We start from the raw sequence: 5,042 nt of genomic DNA, 5'->3' as shown, positions 1-5,042 counted from the left end.
TCTTATTTTAATTATATCAAGTATTTAAAATAGTTTTTTGTTTTAATAAATAATAATATATACTATATCTAAATTTATTTTAAAAATATATGTTGAGAATAAGACTGAACACATTGACATATGATAGTATTTATTAGGTGTGTCCAAGTATGTCCAGAAAAAAATATTTTATTTTTTTATTAAGACATGGTTGAATACAGCAGACACGCATCGTATCGGACGAGTATCAATAAATATCGTGTCAAAATATGTCCAACACACAAACAAACACGACAACTCAGCAAAGTCTCGGCTTGCATATCTTGAAATAAACCGTGTTCGTACAAAAGTCACAAATGCTTACATTATTATAAAGAGTAAGCATACAAAATATAATTATTTGGGTCGCCATTTCCGTCACCTTATTTTTTTGACCATTAAAGAAAAGGAATCATTACAGTAAGTATCAAATTTTAGATTTTTTTTATTATAGACACTCATAATATATTATAAAATTAGTCATCTCAAATATTTAAAATGTTAAATAAAAATATATATATATATATATATATATATAAAATAATTATCAATATAAAATAATTTTATATTTATATTCAATTACATAATATTACATTAATAAAAATAACTATTTTTTTATATTAATTACATAAATAATTTTCGAAAAGAAGTAAAGATCATATGTGATTGGCAGCACTAGACAACACAGCATAAAAATTAAACACATATAATAATAATGTATCTCACATTTTTTATTATTATACATACACGTTAAATACAAATAGGGGTGGCAGTGGGACGGGTAGGGGCAGGTTTTCGTCCTACCCGACTCCGCCCCGCCGTCCTTTTACTCAAGTACTACCCGCCCCATCACTACCTGCGGGTAGTAAACTGCAGTACCCTAACCTGCCCCTGCGGGTACCTGTTTCTATAAAAATAAAATATTATTTTAATTTTTACATATTCATATATAAATTAAGACAAAAATTTAAAATTCATAGATAAATTAAAATACAAACATAAAATTCATACAATGTCATTAGCTAAAATAACTTGAATTAAAAAAAAACTAGTGTTAGATCACTACAAATTTAACAACATAATAAAGAAATTACAATATTAAATATAAAATAGTCTTCGATCCTTATTTTTGATCACTTTTCACATCTTTATCATCATCAAAAGTTTACAAATCAAGATTTAAACTTGAAAATCAAAAGATATAACAATTAACAAATTAATTGCTACTATGTAAAAAATTAACATAAATAAAAATTAAATAAATACTTAGTATAAATTATAACACAGCACACCACTATATAGTACTATAAATTATAACACAGCACCCCATCATGAGTTGAAACAAATAATAAAACAGCACACCACTATATAGTACTATAAATTATAAGCATTTGGTCATTCAAGCACATGAGTGGTAAATGTAAAGCAGAGGGGAAAAAAGTAATTAAGTGCTATTATAATATAAGAATTTAAATTATTAGAATGAATAATTGCCAAGACTCAGTTACCAATAATAATTCATAAGCACATGAATCATATAAACAGAACAATAATAATTCATAAACACATGATTTGTCAATAATAAGAAGGATATTTTCTTCCTGTGATGCATATCATTCTTGAATAAAAATATGATTGTTATTGTTATTTATACAAGACTAATGTTATTGAAGTAGGAGTAGCAATTATTAAAAGGAGAAACTATAATGTCATTGAAGAAGAAGAAAAAAGAAAAAAAAAAGGTAATGAATTTCTGCCAAAAGATAAATAGCACAAGATAACAATACAGAGGCCCTTGTGCAAACTGGATGTCTCAATGTACATCATAAACTTTGCTTTAAATAATTGATAGATGAAAATTAAATTGAAGCCAAAAGGGAAAAAGAAAAAAATAGAGTGATGAACACTAATAAATTAATAAGTAAAATAACAGAGCTCATTATATAAAGAAAACAATAATAGTATTTCATCCCTATCCATCAGCTATTTATTTAGAATAATGTATATTGTTAATTAATCATTAATAGGTATAGAAATGATTTTAACAGTTATTAATAAAGAAAAAAGGAAAAGGTTCTTTGTCTGTGTGGGTGTGGGTAGAGACATCCCTCTCCCTCTGTGTTCTGCAGCCATTGCATATATGACTAGGAAATTTTAATGTAAAATCAGGAAATCTAGGATAAACATTATATATCCAGCCACAGGTTAGAAACAATATAAGTATGAATGTTGCAAACTCCTCCTAATATGACTCAGATAAACACAACAATCTGACCCATCAATATCAAATAGTGAGAAATTAACTCACAGTTATAGAGTTCTAATTACAGATCTAGTGTTCTAGTTCCAGGGTTTAGTTGCAGATTCACAATAGGAGAGAAAGAGAAAGAGAAACTTACAGATCCAGTGATTCGCAGGACGCAGAGACAGCGACGAACTCACAACAACAGCAATGGCGACTGACTCACGGCGATGGCGACGGGCTTACACGAAGGACGGCGAAGCTCTACGCTCAAATGGAGGATGGCTGCGAAGCTCTGCTGTCGGACGGAGGTGAAGCCCTTCTCTCAGACTGAAAACGACGGCAGCCGGCAGGTTTAGAGAAGAAGAAGCTCAATTGGAGAAGAAGATTTGGGTTTAATTTTGAATCTGAAGAGTGAAGAGTGAAACTGCGAAAAATGAAACCCTAGCACAACTAAAAGTTATTTATATATTTTTTATATTTAATAATTTTTATATATTTATATTATATATTTTATTTTATATTATAATATATAATATATGCTCCGGGGCGGGTTCACCCTAACCCCGACCCCGTCCCGCCCCGCTAGTGCACCCGCCCCGACAAAACCCGCCCCGCTACCGGGACGGGTAATAACCCGCCCCGATCGGGTAGGGGCGGGTCGGGTACCCGCGGGTTCGGGTACTCCTGCCACCCCTAAATACAAAAGGAAACACCGAAACACTAGTATATAATTATATTTATAATTAAGTAAAAATTCAGGTGAAGTCGACTTCACGTAAAGATGATATCTGAAAGTCGTTAGATAAAAATTTAGTCAAATCAATTAAATCATTTAACAGCTCTCAATATTAACTTCACGTGAAGTCGACTGTTCCACCTTATAATTATTAAATGCAAACAAAAAAAGAGACGTTATATCAAACCTTCCACTGATTAGCCAATGATGTTTTTTTTTTTTTTTTTTTTTTTAATCTTTGCTTCATTGTGTTTGTTATAATCTCTCCAATTTTCTGTGAAATACTGAAATCTAATCCAATTAGCTTTGGCCACGGAATCATGGAGAGAAATTAGAGCAACATTATTATATGGCTTTATAAAATTAAAGAATAAAAATTATAATGATATATTATATTGTTTCTCCTATACCTACCAAACCTCAAAACTCTCTACCTCCTCTTTCTCTTTCTTGCTACTTTGTACTTTCTCTTGTCAAGCCCTCATCTATGCCTTTCTCCCTCAAAATAAAAGGTTTTATTTATTTATTTATTATTTTATTTTATTTTTTTTTGTTTTTCTCATTGCTAAATGAAATTATTGTTGTGGGTTTATAACGTTTCAAGGTTGTGGGGCTGAAGAAAATGATTAATTTCAGGGGAAGTTGCACAACCAAACAGTGCTGAATTGAGAGGTAGGTTCAACATAGCTTTCCTTATTAATTTCTTGTTTGTCCTAGAAAATATTTTAGAGCGAAGATTACTTTATGAATATTGCGTTGTTTTTTATTGGGTGAAGATGTTTGTCCAATTGATTATTCAAACGAGAATCAATGCATTGAACTTGGGTTGGTGGTATAGTTGTTTGGGTATATAGAAGGTTGATCCTAATTGATATTATTGTTCATCATCAATTCAATTTTTTCTTGTATATTTGGACGAGTAATTTACTTATCCAAATTATTCACCAGTTTTTTCTATCTATTCATTACCTCAATTTTGAGAACGAATTTGCATGTAATTCATTGTTGGATTCGCATCTGAATTTGAATTTGAATTTCTAATATACATTTAGTTTCTTGCTACATGTACTGATGAAATAAAATAAAAAAAGACTGATGTTATAATGGTAAATTTATACAGATAATCTCTATTCAAATTGATCATAGTTGTATTTATGCCCTTAATGGAGACTTTATTCCCATCATTGGAGAAGAGAAATTGAGAGTTTGATATGAATATTCATATATGAACTATAATATTTTTCTTTTTTAATGTTGAATGAATATCCAGTTCGACCCTGACAATTACTTCGAAAGGACTACGAGACCTTTAATAAAAAAATACCCAACTCGGTTCCTGAACTTTATTTTTATGGGACTGATTAGCCCCTGTACAAAAAAAAAACAAAAAAAAACATACTAACACCGGGGCTAATCTGTTCCATAAAAGTAAAGCTCAGGAGTCGGATTGGATTTTATTTTTTGTTAAGGATTTCATTATCTTTCAAAGTAATTGTCAGGAGCCGTTTAGAATTTTTCTCCTTACCGTTTGCAAGAGATATTGAGAACCTTTCATAGAGAGCAATGTGCAAAAGTTGTTATAACTAATTTCCTAACAAACAATAACTAACTTTCTGTTTTTATTACTTCACCCTTTCCTTACCAATTAGCATAGCCATTTTTTTTCTTTTAATGTAATTGTTAAAGGTTTGATTCTCAAAGAGAGAAGCAATGGTGAGTAGTACATAGATGGTCCTTGCCACTTACATAGATATGTTTTACTTTTGATGGAAAAATGTATTTGAGTGATTTGATTTGTTTATTACATCAACAAAATTTCTTTCAAATATTGATTTATTATGTTTCTTAATTCTGTTGTGTCATTGGTGATGGTTACAACATGACGAGTTGATTTTGATTTGATTTTGTTCGAGTTCATGTGTGGACAATTAGTATTTTTGTTCAAAAAATTTTCTGTTTCTATTTGTTATGAAATCACCTTTTTTTTAAAAAATTTAAGTTGCTAGAAGAAGGCCTACGAATAGTTATATATCTAATATGCTC

General features: G+C 30.1%; 1 long non-coding RNA gene across 1 annotated transcript; it reads right to left on the bottom strand.

Moving 5' to 3' along the window:
• Positions 1–708: 708 nt before the first annotated feature.
• LOC140176996 (uncharacterized) lies at positions 709–2,745 on the bottom strand. The gene is made up of 2 exons (XR_011868351.1): positions 2,418–2,745; positions 709–925 (listed from the first exon to the last, which is right to left on the bottom strand). It is a non-coding gene; the product is annotated as an uncharacterized lncRNA (long non-coding RNA).
• Positions 2,746–5,042: the final 2,297 nt, after the last annotated feature.

The sequence above is a fragment of the Arachis hypogaea genome, chromosome 12, assembly GCF_003086295.3.
Source record: "Arachis hypogaea cultivar Tifrunner chromosome 12, arahy.Tifrunner.gnm2.J5K5, whole genome shotgun sequence".
Classification (NCBI taxonomy): domain Eukaryota; kingdom Viridiplantae; phylum Streptophyta; class Magnoliopsida; order Fabales; family Fabaceae; genus Arachis; species Arachis hypogaea.
The sequence above is the reverse complement of the archived record's forward strand: the minus strand, read 5'-3'. Positions and strand labels throughout refer to the sequence as shown.